Source organism: Odocoileus virginianus, chromosome 4 (assembly GCF_023699985.2).
Source record: "Odocoileus virginianus isolate 20LAN1187 ecotype Illinois chromosome 4, Ovbor_1.2, whole genome shotgun sequence".
In the NCBI taxonomy this organism is placed as follows: Eukaryota; Metazoa; Chordata; class Mammalia; order Artiodactyla; family Cervidae; genus Odocoileus; species Odocoileus virginianus.
In genome coordinates, this window is record NC_069677.1 from 85,153,864 (window position 1) to 85,177,750 (window position 23,887).

At 40.5% G+C, this 23,887-nt stretch overlaps 1 long non-coding RNA gene across 2 annotated transcripts in view; it reads right to left on the reverse strand.

Annotated features, from left to right (window-relative positions):
* Positions 1-3,192: 3,192 nt before the first annotated feature.
* The window catches only part of LOC110150843 (uncharacterized), a 32,309-nt gene continuing 11,614 nt past the window's right edge, over positions 3,193-23,887 (reverse strand). Inside the window, exons 2-4 of one of the 2 annotated variants that reach the window (XR_002317875.2) lie at positions 10,898-10,951; positions 5,098-5,202; positions 3,193-3,360 (exon numbers count right to left, since the gene is read on the reverse strand). This is a non-coding gene — a long non-coding RNA (uncharacterized lncRNA). Of the gene's footprint in view, positions 3,361-5,013; positions 5,203-10,897; positions 10,952-23,887 lie in introns of those variants that run through there. The other variant, XR_002317874.2, reaches the window with a different exon arrangement.

Genomic DNA, 23,887 nt, shown 5'->3' on the forward strand with positions numbered 1-23,887 from the left:
CGTAGAGAACTTAACAGCCTTTGAAATTATGAAGGAGATTCTGACTCAGCCTATAACATCCATTCTAGTTGCCTGTGGTGGGCACTCTGAGGATGGGAGTATAAGTGATTATTATCCATCTTCTATCATAGACACATAAAAAGTACCAAATCCCAATGAAACATTTGCATACAATTCATTCTCTGTAGTATGGCCATTGTGAAAACCCTGGTAAAAATCCAAATTTTGTTCAAGCTCAAATAATGCATGTAAATCGGTATGCAGATAACAGGGACCTGGTGCCACGTTGATGAAAAATGTCAGCAGGGACATCTGTCCTTCTCTCTCTCCAGTCCCACCCCACCCTAAATTGTCCTTTAACTTAGACTCCCCCTATAATTCAGGGCCTTCTTTCTTTGAGGATTCATCCTGGTTTGCTTTTAAACATGCTCATGTCTACTGTTGATTTCTATCCTAGGAACCTAGTCATCCATGCCCTCCAGCCTGAATTGCTCATATTCACTGAAGACAGCAAAGAAGAGGAATGGAACATGCTGATGCCTGGTCCTAAAAGCTACAGTGTGAAACAGGCTCTGCCATAAACTCATTATAAGACTTGAATAAAGACCTGCCTCTCAAGTCTTAGTCTCCTCATCTGTAAGACAGAGAAATTATGACCATCACCACCGTATGGCTGTGAGAATTCAAGGGTCTAGTGAACCTGGCACATGTTAAATGCTTGGGAAATGTTAGTTATTATCATCATCACTAGTACTAATGGCTGTCAATGCTTTATCATTTAGGTGTCTAATATCCATTGTTTCTTTACAATCATATCACAAATGTATTTCTTTATCTGCAGCAAATGAGTCATTAGAGTTCATTTAGTTTACTGTTCTCATCGCTCACGTGTCACATCAGTCTAACCTCTTCTGTCTCTTTCTTCTACTTTTAAGGCCTCTTCTGATTACATTGGACCCTCCAGGATAACCCAGGATAATCTTCCCATTAAGTTCAGCTGATCATCAACTTGAATTCCACCTGTAGCTTTCATCTTCCATTGCCACATCAGGTAACACACGCACAGGTTCTGGGGATATGATGTGGACACCTTTGGGGAAGCCATTACTCTACCTGCCACAAACTTACAGGGACTTTAAGTATTTCTACAACTTTTCTGCCATAAGGCTTTTATTTTTTATTCAAAATAGAGAATGCTCAATTTTAAAGGGATGTCATTGCTTAAACAGCAAATGAGTTTACCTGTTTGCATTGAATGCCTTCATCAGCTCTGGGACTTGGGGAATGTCTACAGCACTCCCATTTCACAGATTAACACCTGGGGCTGGAATTGGATTCTGATGTCCTGCTCCCAGTGAACTGGTTTCTCTTTATCCCTTTCTGCCTTCATAAAGGCCCCTAGAATTACTGCTCTTAATTCCACAGAGTGGGCCAATCTTCAGCATGGCCTGGGCTGGCAAAACATGTACATTTCAGGCAAAAATCAATAAAAAAGACCAATACTGTAAAAAAATCAGGGTAGAAAAAGAGTTTGATCAGAATTCAGAATATTTAATAAAAATTCTGTCATGTATACGCAAAAGTACTTTGAATTTCTCCCCTGTATCTTATTCTGATAAATGTGAAAACTGAGTAATTGAGATGATTTTTCAATAAAATGTGAAAGATATGGAAAAGCTGAATGAATGAATAACTAGGGAAAAAATTTTCCTAGTTGTCTGCAATTTCCTTAGAAGAAGGATGGAAGACTTTTCCTTTTCTTCTCCTAGTTCTTATATTGATATTGAAACGGTGAAAAAAAAAAAAAAAACAGAAAAATAAGCCTACAGACTAATCTCCCTTATGATTATCTATGACAAATTCTAAATGAAATATTAGCAGTTTAATTTGGAAATGTATTCTAAAAATATTACACTGTGATCAAGAAGAATTTATTCTAAGTATGCAAGAATGATTTACTTCAGAAATCCCAAACGGCTCACTGCATTTGATCAAAAGAGAAGTCACAGAGTATTAACTCTTTAAAATTCAAAGTGTATTTGGTAATCTGTTGTTGTTTAGTTGCTTAGCCATGTCCAACTTTTTTGTCACCCCATAGACTGTAGCCTGCCAGCCTCCTCTGTCCATGGGAATTTCTGGGCATGAATACTGGAGTGGATAGCATTTCCTTCTCCAGGAGATCTTCCCGACCCAGGGATCAAACCCGTGTCTTCTGTACTACAGGCAGGTTCTTTACCACGGAGCAACCTGAGAAGCCATATTTGATAACATTCAACATCTAATATTGATTTTATCAGTCTTTTAATAAACCAGAATTAGATACCAATATTTCTTACCATGATAAGGACCACTGGTCCACACTTTAAGCCAGCCATCATTAATGCTGAGATACCCACATTAATGTTTGGAAAAGATGTGACACCTACTACTGCCACTGGTTTTTCAAAATTGTTCTGAAAGTTCTAGTCTTGCAAAAAGTCTTTAAAAGACAAATGACAACCCATAAAGATTGTAAAGGAAAAAGCAAGTTATTAGAAGTAGCAGTAAAGAAAATAACGGAATTTAACTGAAAAATATAAAAAGAACTGAATAAAAGAAGGGACAAGCCATATTCTGGGCTAAAAGCATAAAGAGGAAAACTCACCTTCCCCTGTCCCCAATAATTAGTAGATATAATTAATTTTTTAAATTCCAGTAGGATTTTTGAAAACATGGCAGTGAAAAGTTAAAGTACACTGGGAGAATTAAATATTTCATAATTGAACACCTCATTGAATAATAAGAAACATAAGACTGATGTTAGGAGATACATGAACTTCATGAATATATAGTATAATCACATGCAGAAGCACAAATATACTATAAAATAGTAAAAATGACAGAAATAAAAACAATCTGAAAGTATAGAGTATTAGGTATAGAAATTATAAAGTCATAAAGAGACTTCAAGTCAGGCATTGAATAGCATATAAAAAAAATACTATGCCACCAGATCACATTCTCATATTTAGAATGATCTCAAACCTGTAAACATATACTCCAAACATGTACAGATAAACTATATATATTTTTATGCTGCCCCCCAAATTTTTAAACATCCATTAAAGAAAAAACTGAAAGATAATGTCTACGAAAATTGTAACATGGGCATAAGCATTCTCTCTAGATGACATGCTTTTCTTTCCTCTTTCTTTTAATTTATTTATAATTTTAAACTTTTTATTTTATAATGGAGTATAGTTGATCAACAATGTTCTGACAGTTTCAGGTGGACAGCAAAGAGACCTGGTCGTACATATATATGTAAATGTTATTTTCTTCTTCATGCTTCATTTTCCAACATTTTCTGGAAGGAATACACTATAAAATCAGAAAAGACACAATATACCCATATCACTTTGCATAATGTTTTGTGGAAATACTTATTCTTTTTTAAATCACAGAAATCTCTGAAAATCTTATATTTTCAGTACTCACCCTCCAAACTGCATTATATACAAATAAACACCAACTTTTGCATAAAGTTAAAGGTCTTATATTCAAAGACCCTAGGCAAAGAACAAACTGTGTACAAATTTCAAACCAGTTTCTCATGCATTGTCTCCATTTGCTGTTGTTCAGTGGACAAGTCATGTCCAACTCTTTCCAACCCCATGGACTATAGCATGTCCCTCACCATCTCTTGTAGTTTGCCCAAGTTCATGTCTATTGAATCGGTGATGCAACCAACCATCTCATCCTCTGTCACCCTCTTCTCCTTCTGCCTTTAATCTTTCCCAGCATCAGGGTATTTTCCAGTGAGTCAGCTGTTCACATCAGGTGGTCAAAAGTATTGGAGCTTCAGCGTCAGTATCAGTCCTTCCAAGGAGTATTCATTGTTGATTTCCTTTAAGATTGACTGATTTTATCTTGTTGCCTTTCAAGGGAAGGTCAAGAATCTTTTCCAGCACCACAGTTCGAAAGCATCAATTCTTGGGCTCTCAGCCCTCTTTACTGTCCAGCTCTCACATCTGTACATGACTACTGGAAAGACCATAGCCTTGACTATATGGATCTTTGCTGGCAAAGTTTTGTCTTTGCTTTTTAACAAACTGTCTAGGTTTGCCATAGTTTTCCAGCCAAGAAGAAAGTGTCTTCTAATTTTCATGACTGCAGTCACCATCGCAGTGATTATAGAGCCAAAGAGGAAGAAATCTGTCACTGCTTCCACATTTACCCCTTCAATTTGCTATGAAGTCATGGACCAGATACCATTATCTTAGTTTTTTTTTTTTTAATATTGAGTTTTAAGCCAGCTTTTTCACTCTCCTCCTTCACCCTCATGAAGAGGCTCTTTAGTTCCTCTTTGCTTTCTGCCACTATAGATCCTCACCAAAACTTCATAATATTACAGATGCTACTTTGGCCATTTTGAAGATGAATAAATTGAGTAACAGGGCTTCCCAGGTGGCTCCACAGTAATGAATCTGTCTGCAGTTCAGGAGATACAAGTTTAATCCCTGGGTTTGGGAAGATCCCCTGGAGAAGGAAATGGTAATCCATTCCAGTATTCTTACCTGGAAAATCCTATGGACAGAGGAGCCTGGTGGGCTACAGTCCATGGAGTCAGAAAGAGTCAGACTCAACTGATCAACTAGACAACAAGCTGAGTAACAGAAGTTCAGAATACACAGCTAACGGGGACAACACAAGTGGCTGAGTCTTCATGCCCAGCACTTACTGTTCTGTGTTATAGCACAGCTTGAATTTCTTAAGTGCAGAATAGGATATTGTCAAATAAGCAAAACCTGAGCTTGAGTCCTGATCGACCCCTGAAACTTTGGAAAACCCCCCAACTTCACCATGACTTGGTTTGCTCATCATTAACGCAGAGATAATAATACTTGCCCTGCATATGCCCCTGAGTTGTTATGGAGCTGAAATGTCGAGGAAGCCACTTGCAAACAGAATTTATCTTTATTATTATTAATACATAGACATTTCTATTACGAATCTATTAAAACTCAAGCCGGCTCTGGGATAAGTGCTGATGGAATGTAGGTGGTGCCAGGGGCTGGGGGAGACAAAGCTTGTTACTTAAAAGCAATTAAAATGTACCATTCTTTGTTGAAAAACTGTGTCTCTCTGAGTAATTAGCAGTCTGTTGTGCACTGAACAATGGTTTGCAGGCAGAATTCTCTCCTGTCAGTTGCAGGTGCCATCCTGTAAAATGAATCAACAAAATGGGGAGTTCCCTGCTTTAATTTTTTTTTTTTCATTTTCACAGGTATCCGTCTAATTTAATGCTGTGACAATATTAATAATTAAAATGTTAAGCAATTTTCAAAGTCTTTCCACTGAATTCTTCACAGGCTTGCTGAAGACTAAAGAACAATCAAGGAATGATAAGAGATTCCTACAACCATTTTTACGGTCAGAGGTCATTCACTTGCCTTGAAACACAGCACTGTGACTAACTTAGGGTTGGTCCTCCATCAACAGGAGCTGAGCCTAAGTGTGTAAGTGAGATGCTGAGTTGGTGCTGAATGACAGGCTCTGACAGTAAAAAGCTGGATGCCATTTCATCTCTATGAGACTCAGTTTCCTCATCTGTAATCTGGATAACATCATACCTGTTTCAATGTGGAAAATCCTTTAAACTGCAATGGACCATGAAGAACACGGAAGGAAACCTTCCTTAGAGCATTTGGGACTTGCCCGAGTCAGTTCCTTCTGACGTCTTCTTTAACATAGAACATGAGTGACATCACCTGATGTACTTAACAGTTGGTCCCTAAAACTGAACTGAAACTCAATACGGACACTTTTATTTGGTTTTTCCTGATGATTGCATTTACCTTCTTAGCTACTCCTTGTTCACGATTCACCAGGGGATGGCTGATTTGGATTGATCATCTATTTTATTTCTTATGCACCCAGCAGAATGGCAGTTAAAGTTCAAAACTTACGTGATGGTTCTTTCATCCTTAGTCATAACCCTTCTACAGTTGCTTGAGATTGATAGTTATAGAGCCCATAAGTGTAAGATCACTCCAGGCTGCTCTTCTAACCTCTAAATGGAGTCAGTCCTGAGGGATGGATAGAATTTCACTGCGTTTTCCCATTTCATTTGTATAATGAAATCATTGCTTGGCCTTCATCCTGTACTTTTACCCTTTCTGGTCTTGAGGTGGACCATTCAGTAACCCCCTCCAATGTTTCTAGGAAAACTAGGAATTTTAAATGGACTCTCATCAAATCTTCAAAATCTGGTTTTCCCCCTAAATACAACATACTAAAAAATCCTCCCCCCAAATAGCATTATGCATTTGCTGTCTGTTTGCTTGTATTTATATGCACATAGAAGTAAGTAGATGTATAAATTTGTAACAAGTGAAGTTGTGTGCATGTTCTTAGTCACTCAGTCATGTCCAACCCTTTGTTAACCCATGGCCTGTAGCCCACCAGGCTATTCTATTCATAGGATTCCCCAGGCAAGAATATTGGGGTGGGTTGCCATTTCCTTCTCCAGGGGTTCTTCCCAACCCAGGGATTGAACCTGTGTCTTTTGTATCTCCTGCATTAGCAGGTGGGTTCTTTACTGTCTGAGCCACAAGGCAACATTCAAATCATCACCTGAAAATGAATCACTTACTGTCACTAACCAGGTCATGTTACTGTAGTGTGATCACACTTAATGTTAAAGAACACCAGAACTTCAGCCTTACCTGGAATCAACTGAAACCCTTGCTAAAACAGACATTAGCAAACCTCACCCCAGAATTATTGAGTCAGACTCAAGAGATGAGGCTCAGAACTGGCATTCTTCAAAAACATTGAGAAAGCATTGTGGTGGAGAAGTGGTTCAGCCCGTTTTCTGAATGATGCCTCTATTTCTGACTCTACTATGAGAATCTAATGTTTATCCTGGAGAGTGCTTAAAGAGGACGAGCTCCCAAACAGATTTTGTTAACATAGTTCCAGGTGGCAGCTGGAAAAGGCAACCTGACTTGGCATCCCACCCTCAGAAGTTGGAACTTACAAGAGCTCAGGCAAGCTGGGATCTACTTTATGATGGAACAAAATGGTAGGTTTCTTAGGCAGCTCTCTTTACCATCTGCTTGGTACCCTCCTCTTTCCCTAAGAAGCCTTATCTGACAACTTTTACTGACATCACATTTCATGAAGTTTAATGAGGTTCTTCAGTTTGAGATATCACTGACGATCCAAGAAATGACAGTCTAATATCACAAAGATGCTGAGATAACTAGAAAACTCCCACATAGTCTACAAGTATTTGCTGGCTCTCCACATTTCTCTATTACTCTCCTTCATCTATCAACCCTTGTTTTGGAAGAAGAATATAAATATTCACAGGAGTAAAGAAGGCAATGCATTTTTTTTTTCTGAATTTACCCAGAAAAAAAATGAGAGACCTCCATCTAACCAGTCATTCATTATTCTTTATTCTCCTCTTTCTAAAAATTTAGAAGTAATTGAGAAGTAATTACTTCTCTAAAAATTGAGAAGTAATTTAAGCAGCCATATACAATTGTATTCTCTGCAGTCCACTGAATTCATGCTATAATTCATAACCATTAGCTCACCAGCCCAAGACTTTTCATTAGAATGGTGACATTATCTTACTGACCCATCACTTCTTTTGCTCACCGGTGACTTGCCATATGATCTTGGGTGAGTAACTTTGACTATCTGTGGCCAGGAGCTCCTATCTACCCCAGTGTAAGGAGATTAATGACAGTGAGGATTTGGAGGCTCATGAAAGGAACACACATTTCACCTAAGTAACAAATAATCTCTGATAAAAGTGATGACCGCTGTGTTTTAAAATTGAGACACCATTCAATGCTTATAGAGGAAGGTTTTGTCTGAGATATGTACAGATAAAGATGAAGTTATCAAACTGCCTGACTTCAGATGGATCCAACCCTAACCAGTGAGACAAACCAAAGTCCAGGAAAAAGGAATTTGTCTCTGAGTTTGAACTTCATTTCAGTGGACTTGGAAAGGAAGAGCTAATAACACTCTTTTCTCCCTTAGAATAAATCAGTAGAATCTCTTGTATAGTGAGTAAAAATTAGAATAGCTCTAGGAAGCACACATATGTTGGTGTTATTCTCTGGGGAACACAGCACACATACTCACACCCCACATATTTTTACACACATCTACACACTTGCAAATTTGGCACCATGATGGTTCAACCAATGTTTCTGAATCATCCACCAAAAAATTTGATATTGGTACAAGTGTATTCATAAGAAAATGAAGTCATATAGCCAGCTATTTTCAACTAGCACTTGGAACTGAGTATAACATTTCTCTTTAAGTTCTAGATGTTCTAATTCAAAAAAAAGTTTAAAGATCCAATAGATTTTTCTTTTCCATTTTATGACAGATATTTGGTTGCTGAAGGATTTTTTTTCAGCCTTTTTCTTTTTTTACCAACACCCTTAGAGATCTAATTCATGCTTCAATGAGAAAATCTGCACCTGTGATCTGCAGATGTAAGTAGTAGTCAGATAAAGCAGGTTAAGAGAGTAGCCTTCACAACTGGTTATTTATGGCATAAATAGAGGTAAAGTTTTGGAAATAAATTTGTTGGTTTGTAACCAAAATCCCACCAATGTTAAATATTGGGCAAGAAGAAGGAGATTGTTGAATAAATTATAGAATGTTCGCTTGATAGAAATACCACAGTGATAAGCAAGAAGCCTGGTTACCAATTACAAAGATGCTCATAGTATCACGTTAAATGAAAAAGTCAACAGATAAATCAATAGATCAGAAGAGAAAAATTTGAAATAAATTTCCACATTTATGGAAAAATAGTTTGAGGCAAAGATGACATTTTTGATTAATAAAGAAACAGGTCTTTTCTAATAGTGTTGAGACAACTAAGTTGCTACCTGAAAAAGTGTAATCCTCCTTAACATGTATACCAATATAAAAGCCCAGAAGAATGATAGAATGTTATAGCATAAAAGCACTAGGACAAAGCATAGAAAAATATTATATTCTTAAAATTAAAAAGTCTTTCCAACTATACCATTAAACCAGAAAGACAATAAAAAATTGATCAACCCAACTGTGCAAAAGCAGGCTATTATATGCTCCTCTCCCCTGAATAAACATCATAAACAAAGTTAAAAGACAATATATAGAGAAAATATTTACAACTCTTAATGTAAAGGTCTATTTAATATATAAAGAGTTCTTTAAAATCAACATTAAAAACCCCACTGAAAATGGGCAGATGTTAGCAAAAATTTATAGAAAATAAATATGATGGGTTTTAATCATGGACAAATTTTCTCAAGTTCATTTATACTAAGAAACAGAGAAGCTAAAACTTCAAGACGGTACTGTATTTTATCTGTCAGGTTAACAAAGACCAAAAACTTGAGACACACCACATTATGGGATAATGAACACGGTCATTCATTGCTAGTTGGTGTATAAGTTGGTAAACCTCTTGGAAGTCAGTCAAAATACATAAAGCACATACTGTTTGACCTAACAATTCCATTCCCATGAATTTCTCGTGAAGATGACATTTTAAAGTTTCTATACTCTAAATTCAAGAAAGGAAAAGATGACTGTTCTTTGGCCATAGTCCCAAGGCATAAACAATTCACTATAACTTTTTTTCAAAGTCATTCCAGTCAATCAGTGAAAATGAGATTTACTAACTGCACTTCTTAAAGCCACATGCCATCGCCAAGGTTCTGCAACTGAAGGTCAACCAGTCTTTTAACACTCTTGCTTCTGGAATTCTGTCAATCCCTGGACTCAATGCTTCCCAAACCCTATATAAGATCAGCTTTTGCATTATTTTGATACAACTATATCCCACAGCTACTCTTTTCCCTTGTATAGCAAGAAAAAGAGTCAGTTTTTGCTGTAGGTACTGAGTGGTGGCCTTTACTTTCAAACCAAATACACATATGAGAAACAACATGTGTGTAAGGACGTTCATTAAAGTATTCATCAAATATTGCTTAATAGAGAAAAATTATAAACAGTAAAAATAATCTGAAAGGTCCAGTAAATTAGAAAACCAGAGATGATATCAGATGTCTCCTTGAAAGGGAATTAGTTGTCATGGGGCAAAGGAGGGAAGAAGAGATGTATATATTTCATTCACTCACTTTCAATGTTTTTTTCTTAAATATTGCTCACGATTTCAACAGTTTGTGTCATATGAAAAAAAGCATATGAATTGGTAGCAAAATAATAATAGTTGCCATTTCTAAATAGCTAGGCAATAGTTTTAGAAGGGTCCTTTCCCAAAAATATTTCATAATTTTGTGACATAACATTTTAAACTAAAACTTCTTAAATGTCACAGCAGAGATAATACAAAAATACAACAAATACAATTACTCCCTTGCAGGTTGGCATATAACAAACCATGGAGTGACATAAAGAGAATCTTACTTATTAAGAGCAATAATCTAAATCTAAAAGAAAGGAAGCATCCAAGAAGCCCAAGTACATCACAAAAGCACAACTGACAGGGCAAGAGCTTCCTATGATATCAAGAGGCTTCAAGCAAAAGCCCAAAGTTCAGCAGAGACTTGGACCTCTAGAGCTCAGACCAGGAACTTATCCCAACAGCTGCCAGTACCTCACTAGTGATGCATTGTAACCAAGAAGCAACATAGATGCAGGTTTTGTCTATATTCTAAAGTAGACCTAAAAAGAGGTGAGAAATACTTTAAATTTTACACTTCCCCCTGATGCACTAACTAATACAAGGAAGCACTCAGCAGTATCAACTTATATAAGATAATATTTGCTTACACCACAGCACCCATCAGAAATACCTCTCCATCTCTAATGTCAGATGGCTGAACCATCAAGTTCACCAAAAAACAACTTCTAATCTCCTTACCTTTAGACAGCATGGTCTTGAATTCAGAGTGTTTTCCTTTCACCAGACCACTCTCTAAAGGGAGAAAAAAGTGGAATGAATTAAATAATGTAATGAAAAAATATAAAATAAATTCAGTTTAGAAGAAAAACTCAACTTAAGGTCATCGAGGCTAGGAAAAATGCTAACTTCATCAGTCTGGTCTTGACAAATCACAGTGCAGTAATACTTGGATTCTCATCAGTAATCTTGTTGGTCTCAATTAATTTGAATTAACTCCATCCTCTCCCACCCTTTATGTCAGTAGTTTGGTATTTTCCTTACACTCTACCCTCCAGGGCTTCCCTGGGGGCTCAGACTGCAAAGCATCTGCCTACAGTGCTAGAGACCTGGGTTCAATCCCTGGGTTGGGAAGATCCCCTGAAGAAGGGAATGGCTATCCACTCCAGTATTCTTGCCTGAAGAATTCCATGGACAGAGGAACCTGGCAGGCTACAGTACATAGGGTTGCAAAGAGTCAGACATAAGTGAACCAACTTAGCACACATCAGTCTAAAATGAACTATTGATCTTCAGGTATTCTGCGCAGATTCTGGCAAACACGGTGATGTCCTCTGGGTAAGCCCCTCTCTGACGGAAGCCCTTCTGCCCCCAGGTTACTGCCCCAGCAGGGGAGGGCCCAGAATACACCTTGAAATTAGGCTGCTGCAGCAGGTACTGCAAATATCAGGGAAAGAACCCATTCCTGCCACATGTCACGTGCCAGGTCACTGTGTACACACAGTGGATCATGCTGAGGATCAGTATCCATCTGAAAAACCATTTTTGGTAATGCTGTTACTAACTCTTCCCAGACTCTCTCATCCTAGATTCCATTTCACACTGCTCCTTCTCTGAAGTCTTTCATCAGCAGAGCTCTGCTTTGTTTCCACTGCTCCTCTCTGGGCGCTAAGTGCTGCTTCCACATGCCTGTGTATGCGCTGAGTCGTTTCAGTCGTTGTCTGACTCTTTGTGACTCTACGGACTGTAGCCCACCAGGCTCCTCTGTCTATGGGATTCTCCAGGACAAGAACACTGGAGTGGGTTGCCATGCCCTCCTCCAGGGGATCTTCCAGACCCAGGAACTGAACCCAAATCTGCGGCGGCTCTTGCATTGCAGGCAGATTCTTTACTGCTGAGCCAACGCTATCCCCAGTTCTCTCACACTCAACATCCGTGCCCATACCCATGTACTGCTTGTTTCCTAAGAGCCCATGAAAATTGCCCCTACTCTGACTAGGCTTCACTTGACTCCTTTGACACCCACTCTGTTTTGATGTGTGAAGTCCATTTTAACTTTCTTGTCCATGCTACAAAACACAGATTTCAGGAGCATCCAAGTGAGCCTGGAGCACTGGACCGCAGAGCCAGCAGGATACGCCTCCCCTTTGATGCCATCCGTGGGTTGGTCTGAAGGGCTGGCGTCAGTGCAGGAGTCCTAGGGCATCTGTTTATCCCCCCAACACTAGTCCTAGGGACTTACCGTGGGGGAAACCCTGGGGCACTTGTGTCTGCTCCCTATTCCTGATGTGTAGCTAAGAATGTGGATGTATGTATATCTGAGGGAGGAAAGGAACAGACCAAGCTAACTCCATCTTGAAAAAGAAGTTAACTCCATCTTGCACTATAGCCATGGGGATCACATACCTACAGCTGAACTGGCCTTCCAGACTGAAAAACACCAGATTCCATACCAAGATTTCCCATCGCCAAAAAGAATGATCCCCTTGTGTAGTTGATCACCTTTGTAATCTGTATGGCACCCATTGGTGTAGGCTACTTTGTATAGTCAGCTGACCCTTCTGATTATGAATCATGGCTGTGACCTGACTGTATCTCCCTTTAACACTTTCCAGGCTAGGTTTAAGGAATTTGGGGAGGTGGGCTTGAGCAGTACACTTAAGGTATATAAGGTTTTCACAAAAGTTGGTCGGGGTCTTTGGCTGAAAGGAGACTCTGCCTTGGGCCCGCCGGTATAATAAGCTGCACTCCACTATCTGCATTGTCCTTCTGAATGAGTTTGTTTCCCAGAACGCGTGGCTACCACATATCAACAACGTACATGTGGAATCTAGAAAAAATGGTACAGATGAACCTATTTGCAGGGTGACAACAGAGACGTAGACATAGAGCATGTGTATAGACACGGAGGAGGAAGGCGGGCGGGGGGATGAATTGGGATTGGGGGTTGACATATATACACGACCATGTGTAAAACAGATAGCTAGTGAGAACCCACTGTACCGCACCAGGAGCTTGGCTTGGGGCTCTGTGATAACCCTAGAGTGGGTGGGATGGGGTGAAGCAAGAGAGGAGGCTGATTCACTTCATTGTAGGGCAGAAACTAGTGCAATGTAGTAAAGCAACTGTTAGGTAGTTAGAAGAGGAAAAAGGAGTCCAGAATGGCGGTGGCTAAAACACAAAGAAGGGGAAAACCCTCGAAAATAGAACAAAGGAAGATCTGAGGACCCGGAGTGAGGACCTCAGGTAGCAACAAACAGCACTCTTGGCTAGCCCAGTTTACATAGGGCAGGCCCAGGGGAGGAAAAAAAAAAAAGAAACATATAAAAAGAGGAGCCTAGGGCCAGGGGTCTCTCCCCCACACAGGCGCACACGTGAGCGTGTGCTAGTTCTCTCTCTCTCTCTCTTTCCTTCGCGTCTTTTGGGTAGGCATGCCCTCACGCCTCGAGGATGTATTTTCCTTAATTTTCTAAATAAAACTGACCTGTCCAAGAACTATAACACAGACTGTCCCAGAGCTGTGACGCGCCAAGGGCTTTAACGTCCTGTCGCTTCAAATCTTTGTTGTGACGAGACAGAACCGAGCAGATTACACTCCCCTGACACAACTAGACCCAAATAAATACATAAATATTTTTTAAAAGAATGTGGAGACATACTGAACTGTAGGGTTTTTTGGTTTTTTTCTTCAATTTTTCTGTATGGAGTCGTTACTGAGTCCAAGCTCCCTCTGCCTGCCGCACACGACAGGCCTGTGATTGCGAGAGACGGGGTTGAGGCAAGGAGGAGACCTGAATGATGGAGCCAGCTGACCAACGAGATGGCAGGCTAGTGCCTCAAAATAGCCATCTTGTCAGGGCCTGGTTGCCAGGCCGGCGGGGCAGAGGAGGCGAGGAAATAAAGTAAAAAGACTATTCAACCCCTGCAAATGTCCCCTCGAATGGCAAGCCTCAGGCAGAGGGATGTGTAGGTTTCACTTCCCTACAGTCCTGCACGGGGGGCTGATCAGGTTATCTTCCTGAGGCAGGCCATTATGGACGTTTATAATAACAAAAAAGGGTTTAAGTCACAGAACCAGATCCAGGGTAAACTTAAAATTAACCATAAAAAAGAAAAAAAATATTACTCCTTCCTGGTTACATAATCTAAAACAAACCTTTCTGGCTGCCATCCTTAGGGGTAGCCGAGGGCCTAGTCAGGAGTGTGTCTTTAACAGATGAAGTAGCCAGTCCAAAACCACAACTCTTCTCCGTGGCCCTTAAGCCCTGGGGGAGACAACCCTTTCCCTTCAGCACTAGGACCAACTCCAGAGCCCAAAGCCCGTGGGAATCATTCCAACTAGCCTTTCCTAAGCTGTGCATCCACCCCGCTTTGTCTTCCCTGTGTGTGTATGTGTTAGCCGCCCACTCATGCCTGACTCTGCAACCCCATGGACTGTAGCCCACCAGGCCCCTCTGTTCCTGGAATTTTCCAGGCAAGAATAATGGAGTGGGTTGCCGTTCTCTGCCCCACAGGATATTCCTGACCCAAGGATCGAACCTGCGTCTCCTGTATCGCAGGCAGATTCTTTACCATCTGACCCACAGGGGAGCCTTTCCTTTCCTGGGGAAACTCAGTAAAGACCAAGGCCTCAAGGCTGCCCCTCCACCCCCATCTTCTGCCTCCACTCTGGGGTCTTTCCCGTAAGGTCCTGCCTCAAGTCGCCATAATATAATAAACTTTGTTTTGTTTTTTTCCCTGAGCCTGCTCCTTGATCTCATCTTGTGGCCATATCTGAATGATTATTCATAAAAGAATACAGTGCGCGCACGCACACACACACACACAATGTGGAGGATATAGAAATTGTATGTAAGTTGAAGACAAGATCCCAGTAAAGGCATCTTCTTACACCTTCACATTTCCCAACAAAATCCAAATTCCTTGCTGCCTTGACTTCCTTCCCTAGCATTCTGTGAAGGGAACTTCCAAAAGAGCCACTTGTAACATGCTTTGTGCCAGGTTTCTTAATCATATGCAAATGCAAATGACGTGCAAATGTCACCTCCTCAGAGAAGCCTTCTATGATATGTCAGGTCCTCCTTCCTGGCTGTCCCCTTCATGTTCTCTTCTGCTACCTGGCATTATTTCTTCATGGCAACCACCCATGTGTATCAGGTTAACTGATGTTCCCACACTCACCCCTCTATCCCCACTTGGGATGGGGAGGCCTTGGCTATCTATCCATGGATGGGTGCCCAGCACAGGGCAAGGCGAGAACCAGATGCTCCACACAGGTCCACGAAATTCCTTAAATTAATCTGTTTCCTATTCAGATGAGCTAGAAAGGCCCAGAGAGTTGGCCCAGCCCAGCCTAGATTACTCAGAGAATTGTAATAACATTTTGTTCAAGTCCAGAAATATTTGCTGTAAGTATTGTCTCAGATTTTTTTGTTTTGCTTTGCTTTTTAGAAAATAAATAAAAGTAGTAAATGGGGGCTGCTTTTTCCCTCAAGGGAAGCCCAGAAAAGCAACTGTATATTCTATGAAGAACATAAATATTTCTTAGTCATGAACAAGAGATTTTTCAGGAATTCTCAGGAATTCTGAGCCTTGACCTTCCTCTTCCCATGGTGAATTAAAAGCCATGGAGGCTGCTGTACACACAAATTCTACATACGAATCTGAGGGTCATGCTTGTCCCCCTCAAAGCCATCACTACTTCTTATGCAAAGCTTTCAAAATCCTCACACTGAAAAGTCAGGCGTGGGTTTAACACATTCTCATCCCAGATCCCTGGCACAATCACCCTTCTTCCCCCCCCATTTCATGTTCTCCTGGGATTTTTCTGTTCTCTCTTCGGCTCTTTCTTCATTTCATCATCCCAGTAAACTTATGCAGGCAGTGTTTGGATTCCAGTTTTAAAGAACAGGAAAACTGAGTCTCAGAGAGATTCAACAACTTGCCCCAAATAGGAAAGTTCACCAAGACAGCCTGACCCAAAACCCAGGGCATCTCTTCATTTTGTATTAAGTTCTTATGATCCCTTTTTGATTTATGTGAGATATAGACTAGAGAGGGCATGTAGGAAGAATGGAAGAAAGTGATGGTATACAAAGAAATGGTAAGAGCTTGGACTTTGGAAGAGGTGTTTCATGTGAATTTTTATGAACTATGGACAGATTACTTAATCATTCTAAGTCTTGACTGTCTGATTCAAAATACATAGAGAAAATACTATTGTCCTCGTAAGACTAATGCAGGATTAAATGAGGTAATATATGAAAAGTGCTTCCCTGATAGCTCAGTTGGTAAAGAACCCACTTGTAATGCAGGAGGCCCTGGTTCGATTCCTGGGTGGGGAAGATCCACCGGCGAAGGGATGGGCTACCCACTCCAGTATTCCAGGGTTTCCCTTGTGGCTCAGCTGGTAAAGAATCCACCTGCAATGTGGGAAACCTGGGTTTGATCCCTTGGTTGGGAAGATCCCCTGGAGAAGAGACAGGCTACCCATTCCAGTATTCTGACCTGGAGAATTCCATTGACTGTATTGTCCATGGGGTCACAAAGAGTCAGACACGACTGAGCAAATTTTACTTTCACATTCATGAAAAGTAATGTAGCAGCACTATTCACGATAGCCGAGACATGGAAACAATCTAAATGTCCTTCAACAGATGAACATATAAAAAAGATGTATGCATATATATACACACACACATACACAATGGAATATTACTCAACTTCAAAACAGAATGAAACAATGCCAATTGCAGCAACGTGGATGGACCTAAAAGTTATCATACTAGGTGAAATAAATATCATACTAGGTGAGACAAAGAAAGACAAATCTTATATGAGATAATTTATCTGTGGAATCTGAAAACTAGTACAAATGAACTTATTTACAAAATAGAAACAGATTCACCTACATAGAGAGCAAACTTATGGTTACCAAAGTGGAGGGATGGAATAAATTGGGAGTAAGGGATTAACAGATATGCCCTACTAGATATAAAATAGATAAGCTACAAAGATTCATTATAGCATAGAGAACTAATCTTGTAATAAACTATCAGTTCAGTTCAGTCACTCAGTCGTGTCGGACTCTTTGCAACCCCATGAACCACAGCACGCCAGGCCTCCCTGTCCATCACCAACTCCCGGAGTCTACCCAAACCCATGTCCATTGAGTCGGTGATGCCATCCAACCACCTCATCCTTTGTCGTCCCCTTCTCCTGCTCTCAATCTTTCCCAACATCAGGGTCTCTGTCCATTACCAACTCCCGGAGTTTACCCAAATTCATGTCCATTGAGTCAGTGATGCCATCTAACCATCTCATCCTCTGTTGTCCCCTTCTCCTCCTGCCCTCAATCTTTCCCAACATCAGGGTCTTTTCAAATGAGTCAGCTCTCCACATCAGGTCGCCAAAATATTGGAGCTTTAGCTTCAACATCAGTCCTTCCAATGAACACCCAGGACTGATCTCCTTTAGGATGGACTGGTTGGATCTCCTTGAAGTCCAAGGGACTCTCAAGAGTCTTCTCCAACACCACAGTTCAAAAGCATCAATTCTTCTGCACTCAGTTTTCTTTATAGTCAAACCCTCACATCCATACATGACCACTGGAAAAACCATAGCCTTGACTAGACAGACCTTTGTTGACAATGTAATGTCCCTGCTTTTTAATATGCTGTCTGGGTTGGTCATAACTTTCCTTCCAAGGAGTAAGCATCTTTTAATTTCATGGCTGCAATCACCATCTGCAGTGATTTTGGAGCCCAGAAAAATAAAGTCAGCCACTGTTTCCACTGTTTCCCCATCTATTTGCCATGAAGTGATGGGACCAGATGCCATGATCTTAGTTTTCTGAACGCTGAGTTTTAAGCCAACTTTTCCACTCTCCTCTTTCACTTTCATCAAGAGGCCCTTTAGTTCTTCTTCACTTTCTGCCATAAGGGTGGTGTCATCTGCATATCTGAGGTTATTGATACTTCTCCCTTCAGACTTGATTCCAGCTTGTGCTTTCTCCAGTCCAGCGTTTCTCATGATGTACTCTGCATAAAAGTTAAATAAGCAGGGTGACAATATACAACTTTGATGTACTCCTTTTCCTATTTGGAACCAGTCTGTTGTTCCATGTCTGGTTCTAACTATTGCTTCCTGACCTGCATACAGATTTCTCAAGAGGCAGGTGAGGTGGTCTGGTATTCCCATCTCCTTCAGAATTTTCCACAGTTTACTGTGATCCACACAGTCAAAGGTTTTGACATAGTCAATAAAGCAGAAATAGATGCTTTTCTGGAACTCTCTTGCTTTTTCGATTATCCAGCGGATGTTGGCAATTTGATCTCTGGTTCCTCTGCCTTTTCTAAAACCAGCTTGAACATCTGGAAGCTCGTGGTTCACGTATTGCTAAAGCCTGGCTTGGAGAATTTTGAGCATTACTTTACTAGCGAGTGAGATGAGTGCAATTGTGCATATTAGTTTGCACATAATAAGATATAATTGAATATACACATATATATTTGCATGACTGAATCACTTTGCTGTATACCTGAAACTCACATAATATTGTGATCAACTACACTTCAATTTTTAAAAAGTGAATTACCCCTGTGTGGAATCAGTAAATCATAATACACTACCTATGAAAAGAGGCAGAGAGGAGTGTGCGTGCATCTTCAGGTGTGTGTAAGTACACATAGACCTTGGGTGAGCCTGTGAGCCTCTGTGTGGAGAGGCTCTTAAGGTTTAAAGAGGAGGGAATCCTGAGCTGACTTGACCCTGGAGATACAGGCTCCCCTGCAAGTGCCACAACCCTGAATCCGCCCCAAAAGACCAATCCCCATTCACTAACAAGCTGGAAAGCCTAAAAAATTCCACACTCCCAGCATCAACTGGCAGGGGTGGGGTGTGGGAGTGGGAAGTAGCCTCTGATGGGCAAGGGTGGCTACCTAGGGTACTTCATGAAACACTGAAGGTGACTCTGCCAGTGATAATGAGAAACAAAAGTTCTCAATATCTTGGTTTTCTTAAAAATGCTTCTATTTTTTTTTCTTTCCAGTGATTAGAGTTAAAACAGATTGAACAAGTAAACAAACAAAACTAAAAAGTATGGCTAGTTCAGTTTGAATTGGGATAAACAGTGAATATATTCTTCCTGTAAGTTTGTTTCAGGCAGTATTTGTTAATCCTTGCTGTGAGCAATACTGATTTCTCTACACCCCATTTCCAGTTTAGCCATCATACATGTGACTGTGTCTGAAACCACTGGTCCCTGGATATTGTAGAAACAATCACTAGTTCAAAGAAAGATTCATGAGCCCTATTGGGAAATCCAAAGAGCACTGCTATTGCTAGTCTTAATTTACCCTGAAGTGACCATGAAAATCTCTTGCTCTGCACATGTGAAACAACTCAAACATGATGCTACACCTCACAGCACTCAAGATTTTAGTGTCCCGACCAGGGATCGAACCAACCTGCATCCCTGCAGTGGAAGCAGTCTTAACCCCTGGGCACCAGGGAAGCCCTAAACATAAGTTTTTAGTTAGATTTTTTTTCTTTTTTAATTCTCAGAATACATGTTCTTTCCATCGAATTACCAGACATTTAGAGAGATTGTAAGTTTTTTTTATTCTAAATAAATAAAATAAGCAACACTTCCATTTATGCTTTTAATAAGTCCATCTCCATCAGAGAGAACTATTAATCTTGGTGGAAATTTCCCACAGTTTCAGTGGTGTTTTAGGGTGTGCTATCAAAAGTCACCCATATGGTCTGCAAAGATTTACAAATATTTAAGGTTTTGTAACCACTGTGATTTTTTTTAAAAGCTTGGAAACCCCAGATTTGTATTAAAGAATGTTTCGAAAGATTTAAAGTAAGTTTCCATGAGTCAAATTCTGTGAAAGGGGAAAAGAATGACTTATTCGAATAGGGAAACACTAGTTCAAATTCCGGTCTCCAATGATGGCAGGATACAGTTAGAAAAAGCTGATGAGAGAATCTGCCCTGATTTTGAGCCTCATTCACCTCTTCATTTCAGGCCTACATGAATTTTATTTGATGAACTTAGACCCCATTCATGGCGGGAGTAAGTTAATCATCAATCCACGCAGCTCTGGTATTAAATGAACCTTTACAGAAGTCCTGAAACAGAAACTCATTTAATAATTATTAGCTGGGTAATATTCCAGTACTCAGCCATAAAAAAAGAATGAATTTGAGTCAGTTGTATTGAGGTGGATAAACCTAGAGCTTGTTGTGCAGAGTGAAGGAACTCAGAGAAAAATGAATATTATGTATTAATGCATGTATATGGAATCTAGAAAAATAGTACTGATGAACCTATTTACAGGGAAGGAATGGAGATGCAGATGTAGAGAACAGATTTATAGAGGTTAGGAAAAATTGAGAAAGTAGCTTTGACATATGTCCATTACAGTGTGTGAAATAGATAGCCACTGGGAAGCTGCCAAATCACACAGGAAGGCCACCCTGGCACTCTGTGACAACCTAGAGAGCTTAATGGAAAGGGGGGAAGGATCTAGAGGGAGGGGATACATATATATATATTTGTGACTGATTCCCGTTGTACAGCAGAGACCAATACAGCATTGTAAAGCAATTATACTCCAATTTAAAAAAGATAGTGATTGTCTGTGAAGAAGTCTTTCTCTATGAACCAGCAAGCCCATCAAGGGATGATCTGCAAGCTACCTTGTATGAAAATCCTCTGAGATGCATCATTTAGAGCAGACACCCTCCCAGCATCTTCCTCCTCAGTGCTGATTCAGTGAGTGGGGCAAGGGCCCAAGGTCCTGCCTTTTAACCACTAACCTATCTTCCCCAATGGCCGCTGTTGCAATGGACACATTTCATACACTCTACAGAACAGTGTTCTCCTCTTTGTAAACTCCTCACTGATCTATAAACATGTGAACAAAACTGCAGGGACAATGTCAGAGAAGACTTCCAGGTCTCAGATCTCAAGAGAACTTCTATTCAGGGTTTGCAAGAAAGTGAAACTAAATCAGACATCAGAAGGATGACTCAGGTACAGCAAGTTTTCAGGAGTTCCTTCTCATTTCTCTCCAATTCCTGGGCTTGGTATTAAATGGGGAAAGATCCAGCTAGAGAATTGAATGCAGAACCTTTCAGAAAGGCTGCCTGGAGGAGGGCACAGGGGGAGGACCTGGGGACCTTGAGGGTTCCCACACCTGACCCTGTAGCCCCAATTTGCCAGATGGAGACTGTTGTTCAGTTGCTCAATCATCTCTGACTCCTTGCAACCCCATGGACTGCAGCACACCAGGCTTCCCTGTCCTTCACCATCTCCTAGAGCTTACTCAAATTCATGTCCATTGAGTCTGTGATGCCGTCCAACCATCTCATCCTCTGTCGTCCCCTTCTCCAGAGTAGACTCTGGAACACCATTTAATACTACACAGTCCTCCTTCACTTTCAAACAGTCTTTCCATCTCAGACACCTCCCACAACAGTTTTTTTTACTCCTCATCTCTTCTGACTTAAGAGAAGTGACCTAAAATAGCAAATGCAATTTTCCATTTGTTACTCACTAAAGACATGGGCTGCTTCTATCTTTAAACAGCCACGATGTCTTGATGTGTTATGCGGAGTCCTCCCAATATGACTTCTTCTAAGACACAGGTCACCGTTACAATGCAAATAAAAACCTGCTGCCAAGGACAATAAAAGAGATTAGAAATGAGAGCTCCAGGCAAGCACAACTTGCCTGGGACAGGAGCTCAGTCTGGGAGCCTGACTCCTTGAGTTTGAATCCCAGTTCAGCCCCACTAGCTGACTATTGTTGGGTTTCTGCTTCTTCATCTTTAAATCAAAGATTCCAGTACAAGAATAAGGGAGGAATCAGAAGAAAACTGCGAGGGATACTATGAGGGTTAACTGAGTCAATTGATATTAAGTGTTTGTGAGCTTGTCTGTTAAGTTACTTAGTCGTATCTGATTCTCTGCAATGCTATGGACCATAGCCCACCAGGATCCTCTGTTCATGGGATTCTCCAGGCAAGAAAACTGGAGTGGATTGCCGTGCCCTCCTCCAGGGGATCTTCCCGACCCAGGGATCGAAACCACATCTCTTATGTCTCCTACATTGGCAGGCAGGTTCTTCACCACGAGTGCCCTGTGGAAAGCCCCATCAAGTGCTTACTATCAGGTATATATGAGGTGCTCCATAATTATTCATCGTCATCACCATCAGAAGAAGAGAATATCCACAGTATAGCGATGCTCCCCATCAGTTCCATGGACTGTCTTAACCGTCTTCTTGCATCCCACTAAATAGGAAAAGGCTCCTGGCAATTGCTAGTTCCATCCATCCACCCACCAGCCTGAGTGACTTCCAGCCCCCTTCTGCCTAGAACATGAGCATATATGCAGTGTCTGAACTATCACCCTGTTTGTCTTACACTTTTAAAATATGTCTATTAATCAGTCATAGTTTTTGCTGCAACTTTGAAAGCGGTATTTTTTCCTCATGAAATGAAACAAGTATATATATATATTTTCTTTCTCTGTCTTCCCCTCTGAAGAGACCACCTTCTGTCTTCTTTCTCACTCTCCCCCCTTCTCTGACCCTCTCCATCTGTCTGCCTGCCTGTATCTCTTTCTCTCTCACACACACATCATCATCCTCATCACCACCATCATCCTAAAACAAAAGTATAGTATCAAGGAGAAATGCCTAAGTACCTAGCTTCCTAATATAAACATTTTCGTTTTATTTCTCATGGTTTCTCCAATCACTCATGTGAACAGAATTGAGAAATTATACAACCCTGGTAAATTAAATGATTAGAAATGTGCTTACAACAGCCAGTCTTTGACATTCTCTTTTTTCTCCCTTCCTCTTTCTCTCCCCTAACTATGTAAAGACACTGAGTGTCCTGGGAAATAAAGGACACAATAGATTTGCCCACATCGAAGCCATGTGTACTTTGCATTTCAATTGTTATTAAATACTTTGGGTCAAGGTTCAGTAAGATGAACTAAAAATCACCCTGGGGCATAGCTCCTTCACTTTGGTACCCTTTGAGGACACAAGAGGAAAGCCTAAAGTCCCAAATCCTCTCACTGGGGCTGCATCTGCAAGCATCGGACATCTAAGAAACATTATAACTGCATGATGGAATAAAGGGAAATGACACAGAAGAAATTATTAATTTTTTCCAGCTTTATTGAGGTATTATTGATATGTGATATATGTGTATATTGCAAAGTGTTAACCACAATAAGCTTAGTTAACACCACCATCGTTTCTCACGAGTACCTTTTGTGTGTGTGTGTGATGATAACATTTAACATCCACTCAACAATGGTCAAGTCATTTAAAGACCTTGTGAGCAGAGTTATGCAGCATTAGGACCTTGCGGCGCCTTTTAGGGGAAGAAGGCAGTTGGCAAAAGAGAAAGTAGAAAAGAGATGGGCTGAAGTCACAAAGTCTTATTTTGATGAGACAAAAAACATTTCCTAGAAATCAGGATAGGAAGTCAGTTTTTATAGGTTCTAGCGTTTCACAACTTCTGAGGATGTGCAGGTGTTTAAAACGGACTTTTTGTTTCTTCAATATCTCTGGCCTCTGGATTCACAAGAGGAGCTGGGCCTGCTTTTCTAGGTCAGGATAGTTAATGGCCCCAGCAGGTCACACCCTGTTTTCCCATGAGAATTACATGATAGCCAGGCACTCTGAAAATTTAAAAGATC